At 36.2% G+C, this 18,498-nt stretch overlaps 1 pseudogene; it reads right to left on the bottom strand.

Moving 5' to 3' along the window:
- Nucleotides 1–10,519: 10,519 nt before the first annotated feature.
- LOC149212861 (protein SMALL AUXIN UP-REGULATED RNA 12 pseudogene) lies at nt 10,520–11,160 on the bottom strand (annotated as a pseudogene).
- Between the last annotated feature and the right edge of the window lie 7,338 nt (nt 11,161–18,498).

The raw sequence follows: 18,498 nt of genomic DNA, 5'->3' as shown, positions 1-18,498 counted from the left end.
AGGTCACAAGTTGCATGTGAGGAGGAAAATAATGGAAAATGAAAAAATTAGAGGCCTCATTAATAAAAAGGCTTGTGAGGATCAGAGGGTAAGCATGGTTATTTTAGTTTTGGAGCTCTCTCTCTCTCTCTCTATTCTCTCTCTCTCTCATACTCTTGGGCACTTAGATTTTCTTGGAGCACTCTTGGAGAGTGTGGCATACCTGGAGTTTTGCAGCAAGAAGGCAAAGGAAGAGTAGAAAATCATGGGAGGACATTGGATTAGCAGCTAAAATAGGCTTTTTTTGCAAGTACCGAGTTTCATGTATGTTTCCTCAATAGTTTCAGCATGCATGGCACATCCATGTCATTTCTTGGTTATGATATGTCATTGGCATGGAGGATTTCCTAGATTGAACATGGATTTGTCTATCCTTGCCATTTCCTGAATCAAAACAAAGGCTATGGAAGCCCTTGGTTTGTTAGGTTCCTAGTCCTTGAAGCCCTAGTCAGACAAAGGCTCTAGAAGCCTGACAACAGTTATGGATTGTATTACTAGTCTTGGAAGCCTTGGTTGGAACAAACACTCTAGAGCCTTCAAAGGATTGGGTAGAGACCAATCTGGTTATGGTTTTGTGATTTTTGATAATGACGAGAGATCACTATTTGATGGGTTCAGGTTGTTGGCCTCTGGAAACCCTCGATTGTTTTGGATTGATGTTTTTATGAGATCCTACATTCGTGCTTATAATATGGCATGAGGGTGATAGGGTGAAGATATTTTTGGCTCAGCATGTCTACCCTAGGGTGGCTCATAGAAGTCCCCCAATTGGTTGGCCTTTGGAACATTAATATGAGGTTATTTCTCCTTTTTACTTAATGAGTACTATATTAGTTTGTATTTGGATCATATGGTTGTTAGTTCCTTGGTATTTTTGTTCTTCTTATGTTGGTTATGAATATGTATTATGACAGTATGTATTATGACAGTATCTATGTATGTCTCTCATCATGTTTTCACTTGTAAATGAATGAACAATGTATCTATGTCCTAATGGATGAAACTACAGCTAATTTTTTGAGGCATCAATGCTTCTTACCGATTCTGAGATGAGTATGAGACCCTTGTGCTTAGATCTGTTATTTACACCTCGAGATTACATATTTTTGATATGTTTGACGAAATTATTTTCATGGATAGTAGGGTTCTAGTAAAGGGATTATTCAAGTAATTGCATTTGTATCATAATTCAATTGTTATCTTTCGGTTCTAAAGGCATCATTGAATTATGGGCAGTGACTTGGGCTCTGGACTTGAAAAAGTGGCTCAAATCCTAGGCATGATGGAATAACACTGTGGAAAATAGTCCCTGGGTGTTGACATACCATGATATGGGATGATCCATAGCCCTCTATATGGTGACATACCCATATCATGGGAGTTTCTGGGGGTTAATTGGTCTAAAAACTCAATGGGACTTAAGGGCCGGTTACTTGAGAGGTTGGGATGGTTCCTAAGAGTCTTGTTGTTGTTGTGAAATGTTTGTATGGTTTGTTTTCTTCGGTTCCACTTACTTGACGTGGCTTAGGAGGTCAAATCATATCATAGTAATTTCTCCTCACATGTTTACCCCGTTGGTCGGTTACCTGGGTATATGTGGGAGGAGGGTGTTACACCATATTTCTTCCAACTTGTGGAATTGAATTTAATTCTCCGAGGAGGTTTTGGCTCAAATTAAATAGTCACTTATGTTATGGTGGCAAATAAAATATAATGAAGAAGAACTATTTATGAAATTGTGAAGAAACCAAGGATATTGTATTCAAACAAATATGTTCTATGCCACTAAAATGGATGAGGATGGGAAGATTGAAATCTGATTTCAAAAACCAAATGGTAGAGAGATTAGTTGTACATAGAAAGTAGTTTACATTTCAAAAATTCATTAAATATTACATGAAAAGTGGCACAATACATTTTGAAGGGATGATAGAGCTTTTGCTCCAATAGAAGATGGAGCTCTGTGAAAATGAATGTGAAACTAAAAAGCTTGCATGACTGAAGGGGAAAAAAAAGGGTGAAGAGTTCTTCAAGAAAAGGAAGCCAAAATAGCAAACAAGAGGTAATTGTACATAGTAAATATTAGTGGCTTCGATATTATGCAATACATTACAAAGTCATGTAGGATATTACATTACTCTGTATGTAATATTGTCTATAAATTTTACTTCAGTGATTGAATAAGGTCTTGAGTCTTCCTACATTAATTTCACATTTTTATTTCCTTTGATGTTCAAACTAAGTAGTAATTATTGAAGCAAAGTATATTTACACTCTGAGGGTGGACGAAAAAAGTGATGTATACAACTTTGGTGTAGATTTATTTTAACTTGTTATGAGGAAAAATTCAGTAGGCAATTGTGAATTTGAAGAGGGTATGAATATAGTATAGTGGTTGAAGAAGATAACGAAATCTGCCAAAATAGAAGTTTGGAAAATTATATAGCTAAGGCTCAGAAATATTTCTAGGGAAGAACCCATGGAGCAATTCTCTCTATTGAAAAACAAAGGGTAGAATGTCATTAAACACCTTATCAATGTTAAAAAAACTAAAATAAGACATATATGCTTTGATTCCCAAAATTTAAAAATTCAATCTAATATTATTATTGCAAACATAATAGATTAGAATAGAGTCCGTGGAAAACTTTCCCTCTTACCATTCTAATTCAGATTCACTCTAGTTGCATTGTTACATTGGATTTCTAAGAGATTTTAACTACATAAGTCAATTCAATTCTAGAAGCTGGAAGAAATCTAATTAAGCAATGACAGTAAAAAAATTAATTATAAATTATTTGTGACATCAAAATTGATTTGTGAAATCAAAATAAATGCACACACCATCATATCCATGTTTTGAGAACAAAAAAAGAAGTTCATGTATTAAGAAAAGTGGCCTGCAATCTTATATTGGAATGTGGTAGAATGCAAACTTAACAAGAGTGATATATTACATGTGTGCATAAATGGAATATATTATGCATAAATATCTTTTAATATTTTGTGCACTTAATGACAATACACAAATCGACGAATACATATGTGTAAGTCTCTCATGATCTATGACTGCCAACGAAATTTTATGTTCAAATGACAAAGTTACAAAATTGAAAGCTAAACCAATTCAAACATACAAACATGGTTTAAATATTTAGAAGAAGCATGTAACATATTGGTACAAAACTAAAACAACATCACTCAAAATAAATCATTTCCCTGTATTAAACAATGACTTCCTAGTCCAAGATATCTAATTTATTCAAATGATTGCTCAAATCTAAAATCTGATAAAATCCTTGTCAGCCTTGTACTTTTCCAACATTTACAGGCTAGAACATGATAGAATATACATACATGAGGGTAAATGACGTGCAACCATCCTCCATACATAGCCCATATTCATAGCCATCCAGAAACTATACATTATATCGAACCTAAATGACGCAGAAATACAATGATTGATCACTTCACTAGTCCAACCTATCTCTATTATAACATACCAAATCCAAGGCATTGCATGAGACCCAAATAAGGTAAGGAAATAAACCATCAACTTACCAAATGTACCTTTAAATGATACCTTTGCATGTCACAAACTTGGGTATAATGCCACATTTCGAGAGGCTCTATGCGACAATTGTTCCAAATTAAGAAGGGGCCTTTGCCTATATGAATTAATGAGAGAAACTTCATGACATTAGGCATAAATAGGCTTTTCCATTTACCTTGACATCATATAGATTTAATTTAACTCATTTTTTTGCTATTTCATCTTCAACTTGATTATTAATACAAAGGACATGATACACTTTGATCGATTAGGACATGGATGTGAAAGAAGGGCATTATCATTAATGGTTCTCCTAAATGCATAAGAGAAAAAAGTTACCATTTTATGTAATATTAGTCTTTTTTAGTCAGTTATTGAAGAGGCATATTCCCAAAGCTGGACTGGTAGGTAATTGTGAATTTGACGAGGGTATGAATATAGTATGGTGGGTGAAGAAGATAAAGAAATCTGTCGAAGAAGAGGTTTGGAAAATTATGGAACCAAGGTTGAGGAATGTTACTAGGGAGGAAACCATGGAGCCATGTTGTGTATTAAATAACAAAGGGTATATTACCATTAAACACCTTATCAATGTTAAGCAAAACCAAAATAACAAGACAAATATGCTTCTACTCTTGAATTTTCAAAAGCCAACCTAACCTTGTTGTTGCAAGCATAACATATTAGATTAGATACCGTGGTAAACCTTCCCTCTTGCCATTCTAATTCGGATTCACCCTTGTTGTATTATTACTCTGGATTTCCGAAGGATTTTAACTACATAATTCAATCCAATTCCACAAGTTGGAAGAAATCTGATTAAGAAACGATAGTAAAAAAAACTAATTATAAATTATTTGTGACATCAAAATAAACGCATACGACACAATATCCAGGCTTTGAGCAGAAAAAAGAAGTTCACGTATTAAGCAAAATGACATGCAATCTCGCATTGGAATGTTGTAAAATGCAGCTTTAACAATAGCCATATATTATAGGTGTGCATAAATGGAATATCTTATGCATAATATTTTTAATCTCCATAACCATCCAGAAACTATACATTGTGTCAAACAAGATGAGGTAGAGACATACATTGTATCACACTCAAACGAGGCAAATACATAATGAATGACCAATCGAACCTACCTCTATTATAACATACCAAATGTACCTCTAAACGATAACCTTGCATGTCACAAACTTTTCGAGAGGCTCCATGAGACAACTGTTCCAAATTAGAAAGGGGTCTTTGCCTACATGAATTAATGAGAGAAAAATCATGAGGTTAGGCATAGAGAGACTTTCCCATTTACCTTAAAATCATTTAAATTTAATTTAACTCATTTTTTTTCCATTTCATCCTCATCTCGATTATTAATTTACAGGACATGATACACTTCGATCAATTAGAACAAGGATGTGCAAGAAGGGCATTATCATTAATGCTGCTCCTAAATGCACAAGAGAACAAAGTTTCCATTTTATGTAATGGTAGACTTCTGCAATCACATATTGAAGAGGCCTATTCCCAAAGATGGCATGGTACAAAATTGTGAATTTAAGGAGGGTACGAATATAGTATGGTGGGCGAAGAAGATAAAGAAATCTGTCCAAGGGTGAGAAATGTTCCTAAAGTATGGTGGGCGAAGAAGATAAAGAAATCTGTCCAAGTCTGTCCAAGGGTGGGAAATGTTCCTAGGGAGGAAGTCATGGAGTCATGTTCTGTGTTGAAAAGCAAAGTGTAAAATGTCATTAAACAATAAAAAAAAACCAAAATAGGACAAATATGCTTCTATTCCCAAAATTTCGAAAATCGGCTTAACCTTGTTGTTGCAAACATAAAATATTAGAATAGAGCCTGTGACAAACCTGCCCTTTTGTCATTCTAATTCAGATTCACCCTAGTTGCACTATTACTCTCGATTTCTGAAGGATTCTAACTACAAAATTCAATTCAATTCAACAAGTTGGAAGAAATATGATTAAGCAATGATAGTAAATTTTTTTAATTATAAATGATTTATGACATCAAAATAAATACATACAACGTGATATCCAGGATTTGAGTGTTAGAACATTCATCACGCTTGATCGTATAATGGCGATAGTCAGCGAGTCATCAATGTTAGTTGGCGTAAAGAGGCTATAGTTGGCGGATTTAGATAAATAATAAATAATAGTAGGTGAATCACTGTAGTGAATTTTTTATAAATGTATGTGCTTTGTAATGTAATACATAAGCTCTTCCATGAGTCTTCATTGTTTTCTGTCATGGTACCAGAGCTCAGGTAAGTTGTGAGGTCACAGAGCTGGCTGTATCATCAGATCGATTTCACCTCCACAAAATCATTTGCTCTGTTTCATGTCGTAGATATGGGATTCCTTAAGGCCCTCCTACGATGGGTAACTTCTTGTCGACATCAACTCATTATCCAAGAAGTTGACTTAGGAACAACCGTTTCAGTACTTTGAATCTTGCATGCCTCAATGGCAAGTTTCTCACTTCCGGAAACAGGTTTACATCAATGGCCTTCGACCGAAAGATTTTGCATGGTGTTCGAAATCGACTCATGTATTCACACCACGTGAATTGTATTGTATTACCTTGAGGGTCATCATCATTATCGGTGATTCCTCTCGCGCCTGTTAAGAACTTACATCATTGGTTGGTAAGCGGTGTACTTGTGAGGTCATAGAGCTGGCTGTGAGGTGAGGCGGAGCTGTGTGGCTCCTGCTGTGCATGAAATCTGTGTTTTGTGAGAGTAAAGTGTGTTCCTTATTGACTGAAGCTGCCTGTAATGTGAAGCTTAGAGAGCGTGAGCTCTTACTACTGTGGGAAAGCAGCATAGTGAAAGTTCTTATCATGTGCCATTGTGTTTGGAGAGTCGCACAATCTAGAGAAAAAGAGTGCGGCTGAGTTGTGTGTAAGCTTGAGGACGTGAAAGAAGTTGTGTGTGAAGAGAATTAAGAGCATTGGCCTGAGGAGCATTGGCATGTGAAAGTTGTTGCTGTGTGAAGAGAATTGAGTTGATAGCCCATTTGAGCCTTCATGTGGAGGAGGCGTAGATTACTAGTATGCCCAAGTCTGAAGTGTGGTAACTCTATTGTGTGAAGATTGGAGTCGTGTTCATGCAACTATAGTGGAAGATGCGACCACATTGGGCATGAGGACTGTGTTTTTTATTGTGTCTGTTGTGGATTGAGCACAGTATAAAAGCGTTGTTGTTGAACCGATTGTGTGTATAGTCCTAGAAGAACATTATGAAAATGTTCATTGAAGTGATAGCTGCTATCACTGATTTATTTATAGAAGCCTGTAATCGGCCAGTCTAGCGTGAAAAAGAGAGTGTCCCAAGTTGTCACATGGGGCTGTTATTCTTGAAGTTTGTGTTATAATATGCTATGTCATTGTAAACCTTTTAAGCTGAACGTTGACAAGAGAAGGAGAGCTCATTGTTGGAAAACACTGTGTAACAGTTGTTCTGCTATTCGAAGAAGCAGAGGAGAGGAGTTGCATAAAGAGTAGAGGAGTTACATAAAGAAGGGGCCAACCTGTGTTGAGATCTGGGTACAAGATTACTACTATGATTGAAGTACAATGAGTGGGATAATGTTGGATATTGATTTTTTTGATGATGCATTTTTAGAGAGCCCATTTGGAAGTATTTTTGGGCCTGGTAATATTTTTTATTCAGGTAGTATTTTTGAGTCACAAGAATTATTAGATCAACATAATGATTTTATTGGTGATCATAAAGATCCAGAGCTAGAGTCCATTCCATATGAGAGAAAAACTTGCTGGTGTGTGAACCAAATTACTAGTAATGTGGTTGGATCCACTTCTAATATTTCTGCGAGAGTGGAGGATATTACCATGGATGTTGTAGAGAGGCCACTTATGTTCAAAGATGAGTGCATTTTGGTGGTTCCTTCGTTGGTTCCTCATGGACAGTGGGGAGAACATGAATTAGGTTACCTTGTTTGGGATCTTGCATTGCATCCCAATCCAGAAAAGGTTGTTGATGTTAAGTACGTAAGCAAGGAGGAGAGGAAGCTCATAAGGAAAGCGATAAAGGTGAAGATGAAACTGCACCAGCAAATGAACAAGCATGGACCCTTTAGTAAGAAGGCAAAAATGAAATGTTTTGTTGTAAGCCTAGTTGAGGCTTAGACCAGCGGGCAAGTTAAAGTTTAGGTCGTCGTGATTAAGGGGAGGTGTTAGAACGTTAATCAGGCTTGATAATATGACGACGATAGTCGGCGAGTCATCAATGTTAGTTGGCGTAGAGAGGCTATAACCATCGGATTTAGATAAATAATAAATAACAGTAGGTGAATAACTGTAGTGGGTTTTGTATAAATATTTGTGCTTTGTAATGTAATACATAAGCTCTTCCATGAGTCTTCATTTTTTTCTGTCATTAAGGACCAGAAATGAAGTTCACTTATTAAGCAAAGTGGATCACAATCTTATATTGGAATGTGGTAGAATGCAACCTTAACAATAAGATATATTACAGTTGTGCATAAATGGAATACGAAATACATAAAGATATTTTAATCTCCATAGCCATCCAGAAACTATACATTGTATCAAACCCAAATGAGGTAGAGAAATACATTGTATAAGACCCAAACGAGGCAGAGACATAACGAACGTCACTTTGAACTTACGAATATTATAACATACCAAATCCAAGACATCGCATCAGACCCAAATGAGGCAAGGAAATAAATCATCAACTTACCAAATGTACCTTTAAGTGATATCCTTGCATGCCAAAGACTTGGGTATAATTCCACATTTCGAGGGGCTCAATCAGACAATTCTTCCAAATTAAGAAGGGGCATTTTCCTATATGGATTAGTGAGAGAAAATTCATGAGATTAAGCAAAAAGAGACTTTCCTATTTACCTTCAAATCACCCGAATTTAATTTAACTCATTTGTTTGCCATTTCATCCTCAAATTGATTATTAATTCAGAGCACATGACAAACTTTCATCGATTAGAACAGGAGTGTGCACGAAGGGTATAATCATTAATGCTGCTGCTAAATGCAGAACATTTGACGTAATATTAGACTTCTGCAGTCACTTATTTAAGAGGCCTATTCCCAAAGGTGGACTAGTAGGAAATTGTGAAGTTGAAGAGGGTATGAATATAGTACGGTTGGTAAAGAAGATAACAAAATCCGCCAAAGAAGAAGTTTGGAAAATTATGGATCCAATGTTGAGCAATGTTCCTACGGAGGAAGCCATGGAACCATGCTCTGTATTAAAAAAAAAAAGTCAGCCTAATCTTCTTGTTGCAAACATAACAGATTGGAATAGAGCCTGTGGCAAACCTGCCCTCTTGTTAAGATGGGCAACACTTCGAGTACATGCTAAAATTCTTACCGGTAGTAGAGAGCTACCAATGCGCAACTGCAATATGTTGTTCTGCAAAGCTGATGAGGATCAATAAAGTTCGTTGTTTGAGCAGACATCAAGGTTTCAAGTATTGCAAATGCAGGAGAGAACCAACACTAAACAATTGATAATCACCCTTCACCCGACCCTAAACAGTTGATTCAGTTGATCGTGCATCATGAGATGCCCTTATGGTTTATGCTTTCTTTGTGAACCAATGGATGGACGGACGGCTTCTGGTCAGTTTGTGAACCGATCCACGATCTTACTTACGATTCACCTGTTTTGAGAAGTTGATGAGCCTTCGTATAATCTCGTATATAACGCAAGCTGCTTACAAACTGACACATTATAGATACCCCGTGAAGAACGCAAACATAAAAATAAGTGACAGATACCTGTGTGTTGATGAAGGACATATGTCATTGTTAGATAACAAGATAATATAAATGTTGGCCTAGCAAAAAGGGAGATAATGGTTGGCCTAACCATTTTCAACCAAAAGATGCCTATCGGTGTAAATATTTGAAATAAATTTAGTTTATAGTAATAAGTAAAAAGGTTTTGTATAAAAATTTCGCTTACTCCATTGTTCCGGCATGTAAACGAGTTACAAGATCCATGAAAACTGAGCCTTATGATGCTATGTGATATTGCGTAAAATTACATGATTGCACAAATTTCCATGGATGGTGTTTGTCTTTTCCACGACCATAAGTACGATTAGGTCAGAGGTGTTGAGTGTTATCCGTGATGGAGGACACATGTCCACATGTCTTTTTCGGTAATTTCCTATGGTCATAACTTCAATTTAAATTTATTTCAACGTTATAGGTCTAGAATTTAGATGGTTGTTACTATCTACTCTCTAACTACGTAACTTTGAAAATGTTTAAATACGTATATGAGGTCGTCTAATATCACATTTTTAGATTGTGTTAGTGCTCACATATATTAAAAATACATCAAAACCATTGCAAAACCTGCCCAAGGTTTTCTTAACAGATCTCATTAGTGTGACTATTGCTCGTGTTTAAGAATTCACGATGCTTTTGGTTTTCACAATGTATTGATTTAAAAAGTAAAATGTGATTGTTGTCGACTGCTCCAGTCTTCGAATGTTTCTCCAAACATTAATTATTAAACCTAAATGAAATAAACATCAAATTCAATTACATTCTATGACACAAGATGGGACTTCACGGTTCCTGATTATATGTTAAAACATGCCAGAATAAAAGATTTATTCAATGTAGAGAGAAAATATAACGATGGAAGTTGCAAATATTTTGTAAGAGAAATATAATGGTCAAAATGGTATATCCTGTAAATCTTTAATGTTGTTTACAAATATGTAAATTGCCAATATCTGGATTTCTGAATTGGCATTGACCATGCTAACCCCAATATAGATAAAAAGCATACTGTGTTCTGCCTAATCCCTTGTGATTTCTTTTACTTCAAATTAACTACTGTCAGTATCAACCTTTGGTCAGAATAGGCCGCACTTTTACCTTGCAACCTGAGGCTCCACAAACCCGAGAAGACTCAAGCACATTTCATCTTTTGAGACTAAAAATGTTAAAAGGATTCCAGAAGGAATGCACTGCAACGATAAATTGGATAAGTGAGTAAACACTAGTATGTGCGGCCCATTCCTTTTTGAGAATGGCAATCAATGATTTCATCCAGCTTCAAATTTGCAGGCGCTGGATTATCCTTTTTTCCAAACGTACTCATCAGGTGCTCGAAAACGACTTCGTCACAGGGAAGGGTGAGACCCATCTGGTGATCAAACCCAAACTCTTCTTCGGCCTTCACTAACAACACACGGAACAGAGAATGATTGAAATAAGTGGCAGGGACGATATATCTTCTTCGTTCTCTTCCAACATACACTGCACAATGTCCCTTGGGAACATCTAAAGGCAGAGCACAGCATGATTTTCCCATGGCCTCATCTTCCATCACGAAGTACCGTGTCTTTTTTGCAGAAAGGCCACATCCAGTTACTTTGTACACCTTTGTAAACCCGCAGAGCGCCTTGATTATCTGCTTCAAAAGAAGAACTTGAGGATTCCTCAATCTTCTTGCCATTGCCATTGATTAAATGGACCAGGAGTACAGAAAGGGAACTTTCAGGCTATTTCTTAGAACCGAATACAAGAATTGATGTCAAAGGAAGGCATCGGCATTGTATATATAATAATTGAAAGACATGATCGAAAGAACAGAAACAAGATCCCATGTGATGAGGTAGAAATGGTATGTGCCAATTGGGTCCACTGTGTTCTTATGGAACCACCTACAAGATGCCATCCACACAGAATTCTAAGCCCACTTGCCATGAGAAACGACGCAGCAGCAGGAACGTGGCCCCAACAAATGTAGGGATGGCCGTAGACCAATGTTAATGCGTTGTCGCTTCAAGAACTTATCTCTCTCTTATCAGTCAAAAGCTGTCAATGGTATAATCGGCTTCAGGAATCTAATCGTTTTACAAACTGTGTCGACCAATTTTATGAGTATTGTAGACGTATAATATACGATGGATGATTTTGGGTGTAGTTTAAAGGTTTTTTATTTTTTATTTTGAATGAAAATTCAATTACAATTATAATAATGATTAACTTTTTATTTTATTTTAATTTAATTATTACGATGTGAGTAGTGGATATTTAAAATTTGTTAGTTATTTGATAATATTTTTATACATTTTCTGTATTAAAAGTTTAAAATTATTTCAATATTTTTGTTAAATTGAATAATTAAAGAATGTTGATAAATATAAATTATAATTTTTAGATATGTGGTATTAGTGAGTTATGATCTTTTTACAAGTTAAGAATCTCTATTATAAAGTGAGGTGAATATGATAGTTATTAATATTTTTTCCTAAATGATTTTTTAATTAATAATAATATGAAATAATAATTTAAAATGATGTTAATTGACATTAATCAGTTATTTAATTTAGTCTAAATCTAACTATTTTACATTTTGCAATATTTTCCAATGAAATTTATCTTAATTCTAGTAAAAATTTGTTAAAATTACAAATTTGATATGTAAACTTTGCACAATTTAAATGTCCCAAACATTTTCTAAAACACTAAATCCATTTATATATTCAAAAATATATTTTAAATAATAAAACAAGATTCAACAGAATCTTGTCAAATTCTTCAGGAATGAATCAAAACCTAAAATAATTAAACAATACTTTTAATTTATTAAGCAATTGCACTCATTTTAAATTACACTAACTTTCTTATTTTTATAAAAAATCCGAATATTAAATCTATTTTATATTTAAAAAAACAAACCAGAAATACATTAAAATCAAATAAAAATCAAATCACGTAGCTAGATTTTCACCTAGCGAACCCAAAAAAAAATGCGGTGATCACAATTCGGCAAAAAGTAGCCGTTAGACTACGCCGATGATTTGTTTATTATTTATTTTAAACGGCCGCTGTCATTGTTTTGCTCAGCGATATAATTGCCTTAGTGTGAATGTAATCCCGACTTGAAGTAGAATTTAAATGAAAGACATTAAAATCTAATAAAAATCAAATCACGTAGCTAGATTTTCGCCGACTTAACCCCCCAAAAAGAAAAGTGCCGCGATTACAATTCGGCAAAAAGTAGCCGTTAGATTACGCCGATGATTTGCTTATGATTTATTTTAAACGGCCGCTGCCATTGTTTTGCTCAGCAGTATAGTTGCCTTCGAGTGAATGTAATCCCGACTCGAAGTAAAATATTAATCGGAGGTAATGTTTTAATTGTGGATGTTTTAGAAATCAGATTTTGATTATAATTAGTATAGATTATTAAATACAGATTTAATATAAATTTATAAAGATCAAATTTTTTCACTAATAAAATATAATGTTTTATTTTTTATTGTTTAAATTGTATTTTTGAATGTTAAACACAATATATATAAATATATATAAGACTAAATAAAAATTTTAATCATTAAAGTTTAATTTGTTTTTTTTATATATAGATATATATGAAATTCATATGACATAAATTAATAATGTTCAAATATTTTATTTAAATTTCTTGTTAAATAGTTTTGAAAAGTATAAGATTTAAATATTTTTTTACATATTTTTTTTATTTCTAATCAGTTCATAATATATTTATTTTTTTCAAATTTAGCCAACATTATTTTTCTATTTAAGACATAATTTTTATTTTAAAGAGGTATGGATGGACAGACAAACTTAGACATCTCATCATACTGAGCTGTAAAACCAGCCTAGATCCATTTTAAATACAGATATAGTTATTTAATTTTTTTATTTTTACATTTTTAAAATTTTTTATTTGAGTGTACGTGAGCAAAATGAGTTACACATCACTAGACTGTAAAATAAGCTTATCAACTCAATAAATCTCTTAACTCAAAAATAAATTTAGAATTTTTTTCCTCAAATTTATAAATTTCAATAAATTTAAAATTATACCATCAAATTTATAAATTTCAATGAATTTAAAATTATGGAATTCAAATTTATAAATTTTTAAGAGGAAAATATATATATACCTAAAAAAAAATTAAAAATTAAAACAAAACGATGAGTTTGACTACGGTTTTTTTGAATGGTGTGACTACACTTCATTTACTGCCCTGTATTATTTAATAGATGAACAAGCGGTTACGAATATCGTCTACCCGAGTGCTTATTTACTGCCTTACTTATTCCGGCCTATCTGAGTGAAGCAGTTTGGTCGGATAGGTATTTCCGGCCATTGCTAGTAAGGTTGTCACATCCTACTCCTGGACCGTTACAGCTGGTTGAGTTGGATTTGCCGCGCACTACAATGAATTGAAGCTTTCCATAGAAGACCGCGCCGTCCCATCAATCAATTCAATGGGGTTGGACCTTATCTTCTCATCTCCTTTGAACTTGTCTAATTGTAAGGAGAATGATACGAATTAGTGGAGGTACTTAGCTAATGGTATGGACAATGATCGGTAGCCAGGTAATTAAGGGACAATTATACATTGGCCTATTCTAACTAAGCTGGCTGGGAAAACCTTGGTTCTTCTTTCTTTCTTTTTCTTTTTTCTTTTTCTTCTTTTTTTGGTTGGTAATTGGGTTATAGATGGAAATTTTGGGGTAATTTTGGTAAAATATAATAATTTTTTATTTTGAAAAAATGGATAATTGGATTATAGTCGTCAAGCTTGGTCGCCATTTTTGGTTATCGTGAAAATTGGAGCTTATGTATACGACACCCTATATATTATAGTAAGTAAATATAGATAGTTATCTCTTTACAATTACTATAAAAATACTTTATTTATAACATATTTTAATCAAAATTTATACAAATTAAATAAATTATATTATTATTATTATTATTAGTAGTAGTAGTAGTAGTGTTGTTGTTGTATGAGTTAAATATATCTATATTTTAAAAAATATTTAAAAAAATTTCTAATTACGAAGATTCATCGCCACTTTACCATAAATATTTAGAATTTGAAAATACAGTTTGTTACAATATCATGGGTGCAATACCATAGTGTATTAATACTACATGGTTAAAAAACCATAACTAGTTACATATAATATTTTTTTTTGTAAGCTAAGGAGGGACCATTCTTTTTCCATTAATTCGAATTGAAACCAGTACATTTTCATGGTGGCCTCAACCCGCCCCGAAGGGAAACCGGGTCTGTTGGCCACCTTAAGTTTTTGACAGCCATCCAAAAGCAAAAAATACTAATTCTTCTTGTCCAGGCTATGTAAACTAAACAATCAAAAAGATTACTACTGCTTCTTGTTTGCATTATAAACTGAAAAAAAGAAACCAAACTATCCACCGACATTCAAAAAACTACAGAGAGCATGTACATATCTTCGAATATTATTCCGCCATGGCTTCCTGCTGATCATCTTCTTTCTTTATGCCCGGGTTGATCTTCTTTATCTGCTGCTGTATCTCCTCCAGTTTTTTATCCTGCATTATGAGGGTGACCTGAATATTCTGCATTTCTTTCTTCAGATTTGGAATTCCCTGGGACATTTCAGCCATCTCCATGGCAACTTGTTCCATAGCCTTTGCCAACAGCCTTTTCATGACCCAGTATACATGCAAGGCCTGTTTATACAGAGTCATGCGTCCTCTAGTATTCCCTGGATCCGGTAGGAGGTATTCCCAATCTTCCATTTCTGATCCTGATTGACCCTGGGTCGCTTCTTCCTCCAGATGTTGTATTATCCTTCTGATATCTTTATTAGTGTTTTCACAGTAGGCTTGCTCTGCAAACTGTATCTTCTTCTTCAATGTCTTTCTGTATTTTCTTGCCGGTAATGGCTCATGCTCCTCCCGTCTCCCTTCCGCCCATCCTCTTCCTCTATTGTGCCGGCCTCGTCCCCGTCCTGCTCTTCCTCTGTTCCTGTAATTTCCCCTGCCTCCCCGACTTTTCATACCCGAGGTGCTCCCGAAGTCGCCTCCCTCCTCTCGCCCTTTGCTTCTCCTCTCCATACTCTCTGTCCTCCTGTGGTTTGTCCTTTGTTGACCCCGCATCCTTCCATACCCTCTTTTTTGGTTGCTCAGCTCTATCCTCATCAGAATCAAACATTTCCACATCATCTTCAGTATCGACCTGAATTGTCTGATACTGCTCTGCAATGTCTTCAGCCTCGATTCCTTTCCCTTTCTTTTCCGGGCTTCTTCGGCCTCTGTTCTCTTCATCCGCCTCGCTTCTCATTCTCCTCCTCGTTGCCATTCGATTCCCCCTTCCGGCGCTGCCTGATTGTTTTCTCTGCCTCCTCTGTCCTTCTGTGAGCTTACCTAATGTTCTCACCACCCTGGCTCTTCGCTTATCCTCTGCAGTTTCATTTATCGTCCTCCTTCCTTTGTCTCGCCTTCCTCCTTTATGATATCTCCTCCGCCAATTCCTCCCTTCTCTTCTCCCGATTCTCCTGCCACCTGTCGTTTTCATGACAACCCACCTCCCTTCGTCCTTCCTCTGTGCCGTCGTACCCACGTCCAATCTCTGCCGTATTCCCTCCACCAGCTTCATCCTTCATTACTTCATCGCCGCTCCTCCTCGGCATGATATCCTTTCTGCTGATCTCTCTGTCCACCTTCATCATTACCCGAATTCCTATTGCCTCGTCATCCTCCCTTACCTGATTTGTATTAATTGCCCTGAAGCCGTCATTATCACCCCGATCGGGGGTGTCTTTTTTATAGATTTGTGGTTTCATTATGGTCTTGAGTGATTATGGTATTGAGTTCGTCCCCTCCCGGTTTGTTCCTTATTGTTGACCAGCTGTTGTCGATCTTTTCTTCCTGTTCTGTACTTCCCCAGATTTGTGGTTTCATTATGGTCTTGAGTGATTATGGTATTGAGTTCATCCCATCCCGGTTTGTTCCTTATTGTTGGCCAGCTGTTGTCGATCTTTTCTCCCTGTTCTGTACTTCCCCAGTTTGCAAGGTAGTCTACCGCCTTGTTTCCTTTTCTCCTGACATGGTTAATGATTTTGTATTCTATTCTTTTTAATATTTCGGCCAAGTCTTGGATGATCCCTGTCGTCCTCCAGCTTCTAGCTACTTGCTCCCAGTCTTTCCCGTTGTTGAGGTTTCGCAACATTTCCACTACTATCTGTGAGTCACCTTCTATTTCCAGATTCATGTAGCCATTCCTTACTGCTATCCTTAGACCTTGATAGACAGCCCACAGTTCAGCTTCATTGTTGGTCATTTCGCCACCCCATTCTGCATACACCCATCTTGTGTGTTTCTCACTGTCTCTAAAGATGCCCCCAAAGCCTGCCGGCCCTGGGTTCCCTTTGGAAGCCCCGTCAAAATTCAATTTAATGAAATCTCGTTCAGGGTATCTGAACTGTTCTGGACTCTGAGTCTGAGCTCGTTGTTGTGTTTTTTTTCTAGGATACACCATGCCAAATTCCATATTTAGTTTTGTTATGATTCTTCCTTCTTCCGGATTCGCTTTCCAATCTTCCTCCTCCCAGGTCTCAGCCAGAACGGTCTCTCTAATTGATTTTTGGATTCCTTTCCATATCCTTTCTGGAGTATAGATCTTGTCTAGGAAAATCCTTCGGTTTCTTTCCTTCCACAGGAACCATATCACAAATCCTATAGCTAGATTCCAAGTTCTCCTCACAACCTTGCATGAGAATTGTCCCTTACCCCATTGAAAGATAGTCTTTTTGATGTCACTGGGATCTCTATTTGATTTTCCGAAGAGACTTCTGATCTCTTCCCATTGATGCTGAGCGAATGGACAGGAATTCAAAATGTGTTCCTGGGTTTCGATCTCCATTTTGCAAAGGCTGCATCTCGAGGGTCCGAAGAACCCTCTCTTCTGAATCTTATCCCACGTTAGGATCCTTTCTCTTCCGACTAGCCAAGCGAATATAGCTATCTTCGGCCACCACTTACTATTCCAAATTATTTCCCATTCTACGGCTTCTCCCTCCCTCTCCTGATGTGTTGTTAAGTAGTATGCTTCCTTGACTGTAAAGGCCCCTTTTGTAGATTTTCCCCACCTGAGAATATCCGGTCCTGGTCTGGCTTTGATTTTCCTTGATTCCAATTCTTTTATATATATTCCTTGTTGCTCTTGATCGATGTTTTCATCCCATTCTTCTGGTTTTCTCCATATTCTCCACAGCCCGTTTGGCTCCCCTTCTTTCCAGTAGTCTCTTACATATTCTCGCCCCTCCCTTATTGCTTTTTGATGTATGCTTTGCAAGGCTTGTATGCTGACCAATTTGTTTCTTTGTTGCCACTCCTCCTCCCAAAACCTAGCAGTACCTCCTCCTCTTATTTCCCAAAATGCATAATTGTTTATGATGTTTCTGCTCTGGCTTGCTAATTCCCATATTGTGGAGCCTTTTGGGGTTTCTTCAGCTCTGAGGATGCCTGCCGCTGTTGCGGGCATATTATATTTCTGGGTCCATATTCTCTTCCATAAGTCATTTCCTCCCCTCATCCACCTCCACCACAACTTCGCTCCTAGCACTTTGTTCAGAATGTCAGGGTCTCTAAGTCCTAAACCCCCTTCTTCTTTTCTTTTTGTCAAGCTTTTCCATGAAACCAGTGCCCATTTCCTCTGCTGCTTTGGTCCTCCCCATATGAATTTTCCAAAGATCTCCTTCATTTTAGTGCAAGCCCCTTTGGGGACAGCCATGATAGATAGGGGGTAAATTGGTATCGCTTGAAGGACTGATTTAAGTAATACCAATCTGCCTGCTATGTTCAGCGATCTAAAAGACCAACTCGCAAGTCTATTCTTGAGTTTTTCTATGATTTGCTGCCAGTTTGCCATTCTTGTGGGGTTTATATCTAGTTGATTCCCCAGGTACTTGGTTGGTAGTTCACCATGTCTGAAACCTAACGTTCTGGTTAGATGAGCCTTGATTGTGTCCGGAGTGTTGAAGATGAAGGTGCATGATTTCTCTTTGTTTATTTCCATACCTGATGCCTCCATAA

Source organism: Pinus tabuliformis, chromosome 1_1 (genome assembly GCF_031772625.1).
Source record: "Pinus tabuliformis cultivar Carrire ecotype Pingquan chromosome 1_1, CPIR1, whole genome shotgun sequence".
Classification (NCBI taxonomy): domain Eukaryota; kingdom Viridiplantae; phylum Streptophyta; class Pinopsida; order Pinales; family Pinaceae; genus Pinus; species Pinus tabuliformis.
Note: the sequence above shows the minus strand (reverse complement) of the source record. Positions and strands in the feature narration are given on the sequence as shown.